Source organism: Topomyia yanbarensis, chromosome 2 (assembly GCF_030247195.1).
Source record: "Topomyia yanbarensis strain Yona2022 chromosome 2, ASM3024719v1, whole genome shotgun sequence".
Lineage (NCBI taxonomy): Eukaryota > Metazoa > Arthropoda > Insecta > Diptera > Culicidae > Topomyia > Topomyia yanbarensis.
Genome location: NC_080671.1, coordinates 146,208,351 through 146,225,813, shown reverse-complemented (window position 1 = coordinate 146,225,813; position 17,463 = coordinate 146,208,351). Strand labels below are relative to the sequence as shown.

Sequence of the window (17,463 nt, the reverse complement as noted above, 5' to 3'; positions counted from 1 at the left end):
ATACCGTTAACCAACATACAGAACTTGCTCGACGAGAGGTTGCTATTTATTCGTCCAGCTGAAGAAACATGATTATCATCTGATCGCATGGGAATTCCGATCGAGTCCGTACCCAAGATTTCATCGATTATCTTTATGTTGTGGGGAACTTCAATCTCCCGCTCGATTTGCGGTATGAACTTTATATTCTTATATTTCAGATTGTTATGGAATCTTTGGCATAACATGTTCAACCGTTCATTGGCGTTTTCTTCCCTCAAACAAAATGCTAAAACATCTTCGTTGAACAAGAAATGATCGTCCTTTTCTGGGAGGCCTTTCTCATCATCCGTATTATTACCGACGTTTCGTTTTTCCAATGCTTTCACTAATTCTTCTACGTCGGAATCGTTCGGTTCGTCGAACTATTTTTCGATCAGCTCTTTGGAAAGATGAGTCCGCTTTGGAATATTTTTTATTCTCGGAGGACTTGAAGCACTGGATTATAGTAAATAGCTCTAACCACCCTACTTTCAATTCAATTTTACCGCTCCAGTATTTATTCGATTTACCTGGCTTTTATACGGTATGTAATCTTCGTTTTCAAATAGTTTTGTTGGACTTGGTAGTGGTATAGAAGCGTCCATCAGTTTGGTTTTGAAATTTAGGCGATTTTTTTCGTATAACTATTTTCATTTTTTTCGGAATTCTGGTCAACTTATGTAAAGTTGAGATGCGCCAAATGACAATAGTTGATTAGTCTGCGCCATCTTGAATATCTGGCGAACACCCAGCGACTGTGACACAATGCTCGCACGCAGCGATTGTTCAAAAATCGCTGCAATTTCGCAACAGCCGACGCGAAAAGTTCGCGTCAGTATGGGAGCGCACATCTGTCGCCATGAGCAGAGTTGCTAGCGACAAGTCGCTTCGCGAAATTTTCGCAGTCGCTGCGACAAAATCGCGTCAGTGTGGGGGAACCTTAATACTTTCATTCAAATACACCTACCTTCAGCATACAGCGACGCGGGACCATTGTTTCACTCAGTCACCTTTCAGTCGCTTTCGAATAGATGCTATGGTAATTCACCAGGGAATCAGCGGTAGCCGGAGTTAGAGAGGCAAAGAAAGCTTCGGAAACAATTACACGCAGACAGATGAAAAATTTGTGACAGCAAGTACCAAAAAAAAAAAAACAATGCACCATTCAAGTAACAGTAAAAGGCTACCCATAGCTTCTGGTGTCAATGAACAGACGTGACGTTAAGTTGTTTATACAGAGGGTAATACGGGGCCTATCATTGGCAGCTTGTCTGCAGAATGCTTTTGAGCAACAGGCCCATAGTCAGTATTTTATTGGGACATAATTATGACAGAATTCTATCGAAATTCATAGGTCAAAAAGGTTAAACCTTTAATTAACAACAAACACAAGATCCCACTTATTCCCGATTGGTTTTACCTGCCAAAGCTAAACATCAGCGTACCAAATCGTTGGAACAACTTTAAATAGCGATAATGCCAGATAAATACAAAAGCACCAGTAACCTCACTTATTCGCTTCCAACCGATTTCGAATCTTCCATGAAAATATCTTTTTATCGATTCGTTCCCTTCATACCTCGTTTCCAAGAAGTGTCAAAATGGGACACCCATTTCTCAACCAACTCTCATACAACATGCTTTCCACCTAAACACCTACTCCCAATCCAATTGCTGTCGAATCCCCCCTACAATCAAATTCCCTCGCGTCGGCATCGTAACCGAGGGTTAAAGTGAAACTAATTCCATACCTTCTTATCCACCATCCATCAATTACATGAATCGAGAGAAAATCGAAAGTGTTGCCACGCTCGACCTTCACGCAAGTTGGACGACCTCGCCGCTTGTCTAGAACCAGAATTCCAAAACCATTCCTGAAAGTTAATGAAACCTGTTTGGTCCATTATTGAACACCTCCGCGTGTTGGTTAGGCGCGGATTAGATGGGGTAGGTAGTGCGGGTGAAGATTTGCTTAACCCAGTCAGCTTTGTCGGTCGTTGTCCGATCCACCGAAACCTGTCCGTTTTTCAATCCACAGCTCAGTGAACTAGTGAACGAATTGAATATAGAAGGTGTTTATTGTTTTCCCGTGGGTGAAATTGGTCTTTCCATTCGAACCTGTTGCACAGACCAGCTCAGCGGGCGAGGCGTGGTCCATCGGTGAAATTGAAACAACCACCAGACGTCCTTCTCAGCATCTTTTCTCGCACATCGATACGTGCTAGAGACATCGTCTCGAAATATCTTTCGCTTTCTCTTCTGGTGCCTGTGTTTAGCTATTTGTGTTATTCATCCACTGTTTTTGATCTGCTGGTGAGGCACATGCTTTTAGAATCATCATACCACCGCGGCGTAGAGTTGATGCTACCGATGCTGTGGGTGTGAACACAAGCGTGGGCAAACAACACTTTAACGATTGACCTACATTTCTGCAAGTGGATCAACGGAAAGAATTCCGAATTCGTTGGGTCTTATGTGGTGCTTGCAGATGAGCAATACCTGAGTGCTGGTCAGGTTCAATGCACACTTTTACTTGATAAATTTAAAAATGCCGTTTGAAATCAATTTTTCGAAGACAGGCAGATAGTTGTTATGTTATGTTTGAGCCTCTACAAATACTGTACAACTATTGCAATCAGTCAAGTTTTCTGTGAATATCAAGATATGTTTCACGCGCAATTCAAACAACCCTCTATTAAACGATTTTTCCGTTCAAAATCTTCAACAATCTTCCGAAATAAGTATACCAATCTTCATACAATACCACTTTCCTCTTTAATTTCGCTGCTACAATAAGTACGCTTACTGAAAACCAAAAAATGCACTCCAATGCCAGCATGAGACACGGTGTCATGAAAGCACACCGACACGGTGCTGAAATTTCACTTTCACCCGGCCTGAGCAATTACAACAAAATTGCTCATTAATCGTACATCTTTTCCCTGTATCAAAAGTGCTTTAAATATAGATAATCCCAATCATTGTATTAATTGAGTGTACCTTTGAAGCGTATTTAAATAAAGTGTTCGTACCTAAACTGTAAATCCCCTTAGCGTAGTCAATAAGACGAAGCTCTGCTATAGAAAAACCGACTGAGCGGTAGCAGGAAATTGTCCGTTCAAATCGATACCGATCGGAGGCGTTGTTGGGTTCTGTTGTGCTGTGTTTGGTCTAGTCCAGAATAATTGGTGTAAAACTCCTCACTGTTGAATCAACGGGAATCGGCGCAGATATTTCGCAATGTTCTAGCTGTTTTGTTAGTTTTGTTTTCAACATGCTGCTAATTCGCTCAGTCAAACTGGACCTGTTCATAAGCATCAAGGCTGGTGCTTGGCAGCATCACAGAGAACAGACATATATGATCGAAAAAAAATATATAAAATGTGTGTAAACATTTGAACGAATATACGTTAAAACACCAGCGCCGGTACAATAGCCTATCCCAACTAGAGGTATAGTAGTATCAGCCATTTTGAAATCTATATGTGATCAGCCGTAAATTCAGTCAAACTCACACACAAAACGAAATGGCGACAGTATCGCACCTGGTGATGATATCCCAACTACCTTTGACTACACACCAAAAAATAATGAAATTTAAACGACATGTAAATCAATACGAATGTAAACATACAAAGCTTGAATCAAAAAATTGATTGAAAGTTACATTAAAATCAATGCACTCAATTGGAGCGTCGAAAAGCATACAATTTTACATTTCCATTCGTGTAATATTACATGTCATTCATTTTACAGCCATGTTCGAATAAAAATACATTGAAGTGCATTGGTTTTCCGTTTAATGAAACTGTAATATTCAATCCATGTGTAAAATTATAATGAAATTCGCTGAAGAAAGAACGACAACTCGTGTGTATTTGTGGTGAGACTTAATTTTACATTTATATTCATGCTCCAAATATGTGCATGAAAATGAACTTAAAATCCCAAAATATTTTTTTCTGTGTATAGACCTTTAATTTTTACACAACTTTTGCTCTCGAGATAGACGTCTATTTTCTATGGTAAAATGTAGATACACGTCACGATGAATGCAATTTCACGATCACAATCCAAATTCCGCTCAGCATCTGCGCAAGTGTTCGTAAACGTCGGCGTCTGTTACTTGCAATTGAATAATTGTGTTCATAGCGGCTAAATTTGTTTTCTGTAGTTCCGTCGTTGGATAATACAATATCTAAAATTGGCTATTTTTTAGAATAGTAGCTGTTCAACGGTTGAACTGTCTGCAAATTCTGAAGATTTTGTTGCGTGGAATTGAGCTCCAAATACTTTAACTGAATCTTTACAAAAATTGTAGGGGAGAGTGAGGACACTTGATCCTTGGGGATATTTGATTCCCTGGCCATATCTCATAATCTATACATCAAAATTTAGCACAATACAAAAAGAAAATGAAATATTTGTTCGTTTATGATGTTTAAAAAACAAATCTAACGTATATCATTTGGTTTGTAAAAGTTATGCAATATTTTAGAAAATATGTGTTGATATCCACCTCGAAGATCTTTCTACAAATTTTTTAAACGGTTGTCTGATATCGGCGAGCTAATTATATATGAATATATTCAAGTACGATTACTTTCTAAGGACTTTTGTCTAGAAAAAAAAAGTTTTTCGAATAAAAAGTTTCACAACACATACAAATTATTTTTTTATTCGCCTCATACAGTAGGTATCTTTGATCCCTGTAACACTGGGTACAATTGATCCCTATCATTAGCTCTCTCAAACACTTTTGAAATGTGTAGAAATAGAAAAACATAATTTTAATAATGTACCTGGCACTATTAATTGATCTAAAATGTTTTTTCCGTGAACAAATTAGGGTATAAGTTACTGAAGGTTGGAGAAGCCAGTTAAACAGTACTGATTTACCGCAAATGCTTGTCGTGACTTTCTACTGTGATTAAAGTTTGTCATGCATCTAAAAAGATAGTCTAATTAATTAATTTGTCAGGACAGGTGATTAGCTGAACATTCGTGTCTATTAGTCATAGTGTGCTTTATTTCTTGAACCCTAGTAGGCAGGGGATCAAGTTACCACACGTTTTTACAAAAACCGCGTTTTGACATGATTTTCAAAATTGTTTATATTACTGACAGTGCATAGTATTCGGATTTACATATTATTCATAGCTCTTACAATTCAAATTGAGTACAAAATGGCGAGTTTTTCAATTTAAATTTTTATTTCATTGAAAAGTTATGAGAAAAAAACAAAAGTGGGATCAAGTGTACCGACTCTCCCCTACCTATTGCTAAATAGCAGTAGATCCACGTGTACTTCCATTTAAGAATTTTGAAAATGATTTTTAGATTTTTTGCTATTAGCAGTCAACGTTGACCATGTAGCAGTACTAGCTGGCGTCCAAAAGGGGCTAACCCCACATTGAGCCTTATGGAAATTCAAGTATTTTTGTTCGTTTTCCGAGGTTTTAAGAAAAAGTAGTCAATCGATTCGCAATCAGTAAAATTTGTGTTGTAGCTCACATATCGGTGAACTCGATATAATACTGTGTTTAGTTGGATTGCATTGTACGTTGACGTTTCGTTTCCACACCCACAAAATTAGTTTCAAATGAAAGGCCTAACGTTGCCATTTGACACTATTATTTCTGTTTATCGATATGTTGTTTGCTTTCTGAGATATGGATGATTTTGTCAAAACACAAAGCGTTTAAAGCAGACAACTCCCGAACAATGAAATCATATAGTGTGAACATAATTAGAAATATTGTAAAAATACCTTTCGAACAAGCTATAGATTGTCAAAATCCGTTCACGAAGAGCGGAGATATTAAACATTTTGTGATTTTTACTCCTCGCTTACCAATTTCCACTAAATAAAAATGAGATAGTTACATAAAGTATTGCTTTACGGGTGTTTTAGGAGCAAAACTAAACCGATTTTGAATATCGGGATATGAAAACACATCTACGTGATTCGATTCTGAAAACATTTTGTGAATTTACTTAATAATTGATTGACTATTTCTCAAAAATTAATTCGCAAGATTACTTCAAAGACAAAACAATGTGCAATTTCACTTCAAAGTGGAAATTTGTCCAGAGTTGAAGTATTTATCCGTTGGATTAAGCGTTGCGTTCAGTTGTGAGATGGATGTTGGATGGTATATGAATGCACAGTAATCCACCTAGTAGTGAGAAAATAGACAATCTAACATAATTCATATTCATATTATACTCATAGCATTACCGAGAGCAACTGTGTTTTTGAATAACAAAATTCTTGTGCTTCTTTTGCAAGATTTATGTTATACTTATCATGGCGCAAAAATTATCGGTTGCATTATGTATAATAAAGATGTAAGTAATCAAAATTTCGCCCTATATGCAAAAATAATGTCACAGTAATAACCATCATTTACCATTCCTCACTTCTAGCACCCCCCTCCCATCTCTTCCCAATCGTGTTCCTGGCAACTGTCATGGCTCAGATATTTCCTGCTATTTTCAAATCCATTTCTAAGATGTGTCATAAGATTTTCAACTAATCTGAAATATTTGTTAGTATCCAAGCTAATTTAATCTTGTGGTGTATTTGTTCAGGTTAAAGAAAACATGAATAGTTTTCCATTTTAGTGTAGAACAGAGCCACGTGCGGAAACAAACTAAATATTACATTCTACTTGAAAAAGAAAATATTTGTGGTCCAGGCAAAATTTGCAAAATATTTGTATTATGAGAAAACTATAACTAATTTACTGTGCTATTCTCTGAAGATGAGGGGCTATTTCTTCGAAACGTTGCACTAAGGAGAGTCATATAACCGAGAACTATATCCACTCCAATTTAATTCTATTCTATACTGAGTGTTTGTATATACTATAGTTACGTAAATCTTTGGGTATTTCAAATTAGGTAACATGGTTGTGTGAAGACAAACATGTTGAAAAGAGGCCTTATTTTGTAACTATATGTATATAGCTTGTCAGTGCTTTAGGAACAAGTCCGATCGAACACGATTTACTTACTACATCAATACGATTCTGAATTAAATGTCGTATTAAAATCATTGTTATACGATTTGTGGTTTGCTGGGATGTTTCCGCATAGAGAGCGCTAAAACTAACTTCGAAGTCGATTGTTGCACCGACTCCTCTAATGGGAAATCAACACAGGCGTCAGTTGACACAACAATATAACATTGAATATAATCGACGAAATCTGATGAACTCGGTCTAGTTCGACAAATTAAATCGATCGATTAGTTGGTAAAACTAAAAACCAGATTTTTACAGATTAAATCTGGCGATTAATGAATTGACGAAAATTGTTCATCGACGAAACCCTACTTAGTTGGTAAATTAATCGGTCGATCTCCAAGCACCCGATTTTGCCGGTCGACTGGAAAAATTTCGCAACTGTCAAATTTTCAATGGAGAGGTTAGCATGCCGTGAATTTGCGAAAAATTATTCACAAAAATGTGAATAAAAGGGCCATGAATTCTCGAACATTACGTTACATTTTTACGTTACGAAAACTGGACTATAAACAAAAATCTTGCATTTCATAATTATGTGCAAGTTCCTTACAGTAACGCCCGCATAACGCTTTTATTTGTGGAGAAATTTGTTTATGTTTTGTAAACATCAATCACGGTATCCGCCATGTGATTACCAAATTGATTTATGAACATTATTCATAAAAGCGAAGGTTGACTTTTATAGATTAGGACCAATATTCAGAGTTCTACTTTACGAAGTAAACTGATTCATATTTCACTACATCTCGACCATGTACTTATTTTCGGAGTTTCGTAGTTCACAAAATCCAGTGAATCTGTATATATCCAGATTCACTGGATTTTGTGCATTATATTACGAAACTGAAAATTTGAATCATGAATCCTTTCAATTCCCGTGAACTAATTCATGATTGCCAATATATTAGTCACGATTCAATATTTGTGCTCGTAAAATTGTTCACAGTATATTCCAATATTATTCATATGTTCGTAAGCTAGTTCAGAAATCCTAGTGCATGATTCACGATCTACCTTATAATATTTAGAAGGTACCCTTACTCAATTTCAATTCCACTGAACTCTGCATATGGTAATGTAATTTTAACGTGAACTATTTCAATAAAATTTGGAATATTACTCGTGGAATTATTTTCGTTGAATGAACTTTTTCATGAAATATAAATCCGTGCAGTTGCTAGCGACCAGCAATAAGTGCGAGTATTAAATATAAGAAAACTATTGGGACCTCGAACATCATTATTCATTTGATAAGTTTCAGTGAGACAGAAAACGAAAACTACTCAGAGCACCAAAAATACATTATAGAGTGACAAATTGTATTCGTGATATAGTTCATGAAACAAGATTTCGCGGAGCAATCACACTTTTACCATTCAGTTCATATTGTCATGTTACTAGTAAAAAAAGCTAATAGTAACCAAAAAACTAACTATCACGATATGGCAAAGAGAAAATCGTGACTGCATAAATTACACTACTCGTGTCAATATTAGGGGAACTGGGCCAATTCAGACCTAGTAAGGGTTTATGAGCTATAGAACTGGAACTGGTTTCACAACTAAATTTTTTTTCCTGAAAGTCTGATTAATAGCGCACATTTTTTTCTAAGGCCTCTTTCTCCGATCTTTTACTGCATTGTGTATATAAATGGTTCTGCGCAAAAGTACACGAAAGGTCCGAATTACACCAACCCTGTTCCAATTCGGACCACCAATTTCTTATCGATTTTTTCAATAGAAATGAATTTCTATTTTGGCCTTAGTTATTCCTATTTGATTTTCACTAAATTTCGAATTGTGTAATGAAAAATTCTCTTTGATATATACAACTTTGCAGTAAATATACAATAACAAGCCTTAGCTGGGCTAAATTATCTAAAAATAGATTATGAGCTATAACGTCGAAATCGGTCAACCGATTTGAGAAAACCTATGTTTTCCTGAAAGCTCGACCGACTGCGCATACTTTCCTTCCAAGCGGTTTTTCGCGATAGCGTGTAAGATCGTATATACAGCAAAAGGTCCGAATTGGACCAACCCATATTCTATTATTCACACTCCGATTAAACGAAAACATTTGATAGTCTCACTCAAAACAAGATATGAAATACTGTCTATTCTCAACCACCAAAGGCATCAGTCACAATACCAGTGTGCTCTCTGCTGCTACCCAAGCCAGCGCAAGTAGTTGCTTTTTTCTTGTGTGCTTTGTCTGAAGAACAAAGGGAACCGTTACTATTATTCTATCAAGATGACTGAGTCTCGACAACAAAATGTGATTCTTCGGCCCAACACGGTGGCCACTGACTTCCGGTCTTTCGGCATAAGACCGAGTATTGGTGATGTGGAACATTTGCTGAAGGAGAAAATGCAGCTTCGGTTTTCAGACGTCAGTTTCATTCAGTTGGAGCACGTCAGACACGCGGTGCTGATAACGTTCAACAAATTCGCCCAGGCAAAAAGATTCATTTCGCAAAACAACTTGAAACACGTTCTGGATTGTGACACCGCAAAAATCAAGCTCCCTGTGTATATGGATAACGGAAACGTGGAAGTTAAATTACATGATTTGGCACCACGTACTTGCAAAGTGGTCATTAAAAGATTCATGTCGTATTTCGGAGAAGTGGAATCAATCACGGAGGATACGTGGAGGAACTACTTTCCAGGTATTTCGAATGGTGTTTTTGTGGTGAGAATGCGGGTAGACCAACCCATTCCCTCCTACCTTACCCTGCAGTACACAACAGAATGGGGTGATACCATTATACAGCGAACTCTATGTACATATCAAGGACAAACTAACACGTGCCAGTTCTGTGAACAAACGGCACATTACGGACAACCCTGCCCAGAAACCGCTAAGAAAAGCTCATCTACAGAAACAAATACCACCACTCAGTCTCCAATATCATTCCCTGAGCCACAAACGGTTGCCAAATTTGTGGCTGCTGTTCAAGCAATAATGACAACTGCGAAAGCCGCGTCAAGTACCACAACCTCAACAGCTAATTCTAGCAACGAGGGAGCTACTAGCAATTACGGAGGGTTCATGGTCGTGACTCGAAAGGGAAAGAAGTTAGGAACAACACCTGAACACCAAGGCAGTAACCCCGATGATGACCCGGACATGTGCGAAGACGACAAAGATACAAATGACCCCCATGATATAGTTGACGTGAATGCAAGGATTTCCCCGACACGAAAACAGATCTCCGCGCGCAATGGTAAGTCGCGCGCACGGGATCGATCTTAGCATTAATTGTTTATTTTTATTGTTTACATCATGTAAATATATAAAAGACCCACGGCTCCGTGAAGCTAACGCCTTGAGCCCCGTGCCAAATAAACGAATTAAAAAAAAAAATTCCTATCGTTTTACATTTCTTACAAAAGAAATATATAGGATTCGCTCAAACTTAGAAAACTTTTTCCGAGGCCCGGAGGACCGAGTCTCATATACCAATCGATTCAGCTCGACAAATTGAGACAATGTCTGTATGTGTGTATGTACAAAAAGTCATGTAATTATCTCAGCAATGGCTGAACCGATCTTAACGAAACTAGTTTCAAATGAAAGGCCTAACGTTCCCATTTGGTACTATTATTTTTGTTTTTCGATATGTTGTTTACTTTCTGAGATATGGGTGATTTTGTCAAAACACAGCAGCTTTTTAGAAAATAGCTTTCGAACAAAGCAATACTGTCCCATAAGCTGCACATAAATAGAAAGCTTGTAAAAATACCTTTCTAACGAGATAGATTGACAAAATCCATTCACGAGGGACGAAGATATTAAACATTTTGTATTTTTATTCCCCACTTACCAATTTTCATTAATTGAAATGGAAACCTTTTCATCCACAGTATTGCTTTACTGGTATTTTAGGGGCAAAACTAAACCGATTTTTAATATCGGGGTATGAAAACACATCTACGTGATTCAAGTAATTCTATATTGAAAAAAAAATTGTGAATTATCTCTATAATAAATTAGCTATTTATCAAAAATTAATATGTAAGTTCATTTCAAAGACAAAATAATGTGTTCATAGTGAAAGTTTTTCTAGAGTTCATGTATTTATTCCTTGGATTAGGCGTTGCGTTCAATCGTGAGGTAAATGTTGATGGGATATTAATACATAGATCATGAAGTAATTCACCTAGTAGTGAGATAAAAAATTTCTCATCTAATTATACTCGTGGCATCACCGAAAGCAACTGTATTTTTGAATCCCAAAACTCTAGCGAAATTTTTTAGCTCTTTTGGTTATTTATACTGGTTATGGCGCAAAAATTGCTACTTACATTATTTATAACAAGGATGTAAGGAATCAATATATCGTATAATATAACTATAAAAATTAGGTCACTGCATTAACCATCATTTGCCATTCCCCACACGCCCTCCTCCCCCCCCCCCCCTTCCTCATATCTATCTCATTCTCACTCTCTCTCTCCCTTCGTGTTCGTGGCAACTGTCACGGTTCACATCTATCTTACTATTTCTTTATCCATTTCTAAATTGTGTGATAAAATCTTCTGATAATCTGAAATATTTATTAATGTTCAATCATGTGTGCGATGTAATTGTGATGGTTTGAGAAAACAAAACTATTTTTTGTCTGCTGTTACCCTATAAATAGTTTTTTTGCATTTTGGTGTAGGAGAGAACCACTCGCGGAAACAATTTTAGTAATACATCCTACATGGCAAATACAATATTTGAAGTGCTGAGAAAATTTGAAAAATATTTGCATTATGGGAAAACTATAACTATTTTCAAATGTTCACATCCTCAAGATGAGAGATGTATCCCTACGAAACGTTGCACTATGGGTAGCCAGGTGACCATCGAAAAATACATAAACTCAAATTTAATTCAGTTCTATTCAAAGATTATTATTACCAAGGAAATTCATGGCTTTTTCAGAAAAAAAAACATTTTGCCTAACTGGGTAATATAAATATTTGACAATGACAATTTTCAAAAGAGACATTCCACGTGCAATATTTAAACTCTTCGTATCTCTATTGAATTTTGAATGAAACATATGCTCAAATACGTCATGTGAAAACGAAGAACACCTTTTATGTGACGATATTATTGGAAATGCACATTCATTGTATTGGTATGAACTTTCATGAAAAATAACGGATTCAACGGGATTCTATTCAACGGGATTGAAAGCACATGTGACCTTGTCTCACTTTACTATATTCAATTGCGTGTTAAAATACTGGATCAGCATATTCTATTCTGTCCAAAAAAATTTTTTCAAGAATATGTGACCAAAAAGTAAACTTTTAATTCCAACGCAAATTTAACGTTCTAGATTCCTGATAACTAATTACGGTCCATCAATAAAGTAGAAACAATAGATAATCTTTAAACGACGCCATCAAGTAAAGAAGCATGAAAACGAAAACTAAAAAAAAAAAACAAAATACGATGGAAGCCCCAGAAAGTTCAGTGTATATTAATTAGCAATTTATCAGAAGATTGGAATTTATTTGACACAATTTATCTTTTGTATTAATTTTCTATTAATTTGACCTTTCAATATCGTTTAATTTTTCATTTCAATCAATGCATTTTATTCTGCTCATTTTCTACTTTTTATTCATTTTATTAATTTAGATCATTTTGTTTATTTGATTATTTATTCATTTCATTTATTATTTATTTTATTCATTTTGTTCATTCCAATCATTTTATTCATTTGATTCATTGTATTTACTACATTCATTAAATTGATTGATTTCTTTCATTTTAATCATTTGCTTCATTTCATTCATTTGATTTATTTCTATTTAACTAGCTAATCTAATTTGATTCGTGTAGTTTATAATTTACATTAACCATCCTACTCATTTTATGAATTTGAACACCATTTTATTTTATTTTTTATTTCGTTCGTTTTAATGATTTTCTATAAATTATTCAGTTTCTTCGAGATTTTATTGGTGTAGGACTAGAAACTGTTTTCATCCCACCTCTAGTTGGGTGCATACTTCGCATGAGCTCGGCAAACTAATGAATGATCCAACAGTGATATGTATAAGAAATGTCTCATTTCACTGCTAGGTGGATTAAATCGGTTTTTTTTCAATACAAATGATTTTCTATTTTGGCCTTAGTTATTCCTATTTGATTTTCACTAAATTTCGAATTGTGAAATGAAGAATTCTCTTTGATCGCATATACGGCAAAAGGTCCGAATTGGACCAACCCATATTCTGTTATTCACATCCCGATTAAACGAAAACAGTTGATGGTCTCACCCAAAACAAGATATGAAATAAAATATATTATCTGGCAGATCCAAAATCACGATAATGCACTTGATTTAATTAATTGTTGTTGCCAACAAAAATCTTGTTCTTCGGTTTACACATTTCTCAAAAAAGCGCTCCGAAATAACCTTCGCTCTTAGCGCACACACACGAAAACTGAGAACCGCCAAATTTTGTGAGATACAGATCTGCATGACAGACATGAAAATGATATAAATGAAATGCACTTTTCATAATATTCCAATAGCTGAGAAACAGCTGGGGGCCGAATTGGCCAGCGGTCCAAATTGGCCCACTTCCCCCTATCCAAAATGTTTACGGATCTGAAATCATGAACACCAATTACTCTACTAAAGACTAAAACATCACGATAACGTAAATAGAAATTCTGAAAATGCTAACTAGAATCCTGTAATTATTAACTTGAATCACATTACTCGTGCCTAAAACATCAAACATCGTGGCAAAGGTTCTAAAATTATGAACATGAATAATTATACTCGTGACCAAAATATCACGATAACGTGAATAGGAATTACGAAAATCGTGACTAAGTTCCTGAAATTATGAATATGAATTACGCTAAAAATCCGATAGTTCACAAATAAAATATCACTGTAACGTGATGAGAAATCACGAAAATCGCGACCAAGATCCTGAAATCATGAACATCGTTCAAATGTCAGTTCTTTCAGTTAATAGAGTTTATACAAACAGGAAACCCAACTAAACATTCGAATGAATCGCCATGTATATATTTGGGACCAACTAGTTTTTTGGAAATACAAATACTTTAACGATTACGAGGTTTATTATTCATAATTTCAGAAGCTTGGTCACGGTTCTCGTAAATCGCTCAGGTCACGAAACCGAGGTGTGAATATACGGACGAATTTCTTTCCGTGCACCATTTCTCAAATTGTACAAATTATATCCTTTCAGACAAACTTTACTAAAAATGACTTTTTCAATAGAATGATGCATAATTATTATCAAAATTGCAAAACATCAGTAGGGGAGAGTGGGTACACTTGATCCCACTTTTGTTTTTTTTCGCATAACTTATTAATTAAATATAAATTTTGAATGCAAATATCGTCATTTTGCAGTCAATTCAAATTGTAAGAACTGTGAATAATATGTAAATCCAAATACCATGTCGTGTCAGTAATATGAACAGTTTTGAAAATCATGTCAAAATGAAGTTTTTGTAAAAACGTGTGGTAACTTGATCCCCTGCCTACTAGGGCTAAACAAACAGAGCACACTATGACTAATAGAAACGAAAGTTAAGCTAACCACCTAACTTAACAAAATAACTACTAACACTACCTTTTTAGATGCACGACAAGCTTTAACACCAGCAGAAAGTGAAGCCAGATATTTGCGGTAAATCAGTGCTGTTTGACTGCCTTTTCCAACTTTCAATAACTTATATCAAAATTTGTTCGCGAAACAAACATGTTAGTTTCATTTATACTATCGGGTACTTTATGTAAGTGATTATTTCTATTCCTATGCATTTCGGAAGTGTGTGTGAGAGTTAATGATAGGGATCAAGAGTACCCAGTGTTACAGGGATCAAAGGTATCTGTTGTATGAGGCGAATGAAATTTGTTTTTTTTTGTAGAAGTTATGTAACTATTTCTTCGAAAAACGTATTTCTCTAGACAAAAGCCCTTATAAAGTAATTTCAGTTGAAAATATTCATATATAATTTGTTCGGCGAACTCATACAATCGTTCAAAAAAATTGTAAAAAGAACTTCGAGATAAATTTTAACCTATATTTTCAAAAATATGATGCAACTTTTCCAAAACAAATGTAATATATTCAATTTGTTTTTTAAACATCATAAACTACCAAATATGTATGTCATTTTGTTTTTATATTGTGATAACTTTTTGTGTTTAGATTATGCGATATGGAAGGGGAATCAAATATCCCCAAGGATCAAGTGTCCTCACTCTCCCCTACAGATTCCTAAAGCGTGGACTCGGCTTGATAAATTGAGTTATTAACAAATTAGAACAATTTCATCAGGATTTCGTTATTTTGAAACAGGTGCTCGACTGTTTTCCTTTACTATGTTCTCATATCATTCTGCTCTTCCCGCAACCGTTCCTATAGGAAAGCTTTTTATATTCTTACTAGAAATGGACACTTTAACCATACAGGAATTTCCCATTTATCCATGCTCATCATACAAGTACTAAACAACTTCCCCAGCAGCAGAAAATAACGCCAGAAGCAGGCTACAATGTAGGTATAAGCGAGAACACATTAGCGGGGATTTTGAAATCATGAACCAAGATGTACAGTTACAAGCACTGCCCAACATGTGGTAACTGTATTTAAGTGTGCGCAGCAGTAAACCGAAAAACAACACGCTTAAACCGCTCATTAGCAAATGCATCTACCTTTTCCCTGAGAAAGTTCTACCAATTACACTGTAAACAACAGTATGTACTCGCAAATTGAGCCCCCCGATCACGGTCCTGCGTTGGAAGTGATCTTCTTGGAATCATCATCCAGTCAGCAAAGCTATCAGCTAGCTAGCTTAATACAAATGATTTTCCATTTTGGCCTTAGTTATTCCTATTTGATTTTCACTAAATTTCGAATTGTGAAATGAAGAATTCTCTTTGATCGCATATACGGCAAAAGGTCCGAATTGGACCAACCCATATTCTGTTATTCACATCCCGATTAAACGAAAACAGTTGATGGTCTCACCCAAAACAAGATATGAAATAAAATATATTATCTGGCAGATCCAAAATCACGATAATGCACTTGCAATTACACTGTAAACAACAGTATGTACTCGCAAATTGAGCCCCCCGATCACGGCGGCATTTCCTGGCCACCGAAAAATGCTACCTTTTCCATCGGGAACAAAACATTAATTTATTTCTTCTTTATCTTATCTTAATTAATGGTTTGCTTTTTCCTCGCTTCCCTTGTCTGTCACCTTGCCCGAGCACACAGCATCCCTGTTGTTTTGCGCTGGTGGTGAGAGGAAAAAAAGAAGCAAAAAGATCATCCAACATCCCGGTCATCGAGAGAGGAAAGAAAGTCATCGAGCAGAAGATACGATGTCCGAACTTGTTTCTCGGATGATTTTTATGCTTCCTTTATACTTTGTGTATTGATGCTCACACCACTGGCAGGTCCAATCGAGACGACCCTCCTCACTCTATGTGTCCATGTTCGAACCTAGGCCCGCAACGACAGCTCGGTGGATTGCGAAGTGTCCCCCTTCTCCGAATCCGGCCGGGGCCAAGCACAGTTTTTTTTTTAAATTTAGTTCACAGTTATTTCCACTCGAAAGTTGTTTTGCATCTTTTTCTTCCCCGCTGATGCTGAATTTCTTTCGTTTGCTTTCAGCGAGATTGCAATAATCACATAACGTTGATCAACCTTGCACTGATTCTTTAATCTTACAGCTACCACTAGAGGATAAAATGGAACTCACTTTTAGCTTGATCGCGCTTCCAGAGGAAGGTTAATTACATCCAGGAAAAACCCAATCTTCGCAAATCAGCTTTCGAGCAATCGTTGCCACTTCACTTGCACAGTTGGTAGTCTCTTCTTAATAACCACAAACAGTGGCGCTTAGATTCAATCCATTTGTATAGTGTACATTCCTGTCAGGTTTTCAAGATCACTTCAAAGACAACTTCACAAGTAACTGCAACTCACTCACCAGGTGCAAAAGAACAAACAGCCACGAAAAAAGTCACTTCCAAAGTCAAAATCATACACTTTTTGGAACTCTGTAGCACCTACTAGGGATGGACCACTCGCTCACTGGCACTCCGCTGATGTCCACCGGTGCGGTTACAGTCAGACACCTTCTACTTCCTAACCGCTACAGAGAGAAAGATCCAAGAGACCTTGACACTGAAGACGTTAGACCTATACTGACTGACTCGGAAATGGAAACCGTGCTCGCTGGCAGCCGACTTGACCGTGATGGCAGCAATAACAGCGACGGCGACGGCGACGGCGACGGCGGCGGCAGCGGTGGCGGTGGCAACGTTGCGATCCAAAGGAGGTATGTTTATGTGCTAGTGTGCTAGCACTCACTGTGTTGATCGTCGTCAGTC

General features: G+C 36.5%; 1 protein-coding gene across 1 annotated transcript in view; it reads right to left on the bottom strand.

The window, feature by feature from the left end:
• LOC131681653 (serine protease filzig) overlaps positions 1-17,259 on the bottom strand; it is a 184,006-nt gene extending 166,747 nt beyond the window's left edge. The window contains exon 1 of the mRNA XM_058962577.1: positions 16,830-17,259. The gene's annotated coding sequence lies outside the window, so the exon portion shown is untranslated. The remainder of the gene's footprint in view (positions 1-16,829) is intronic.
• Between the last annotated feature and the right edge of the window lie 204 nt (positions 17,260-17,463).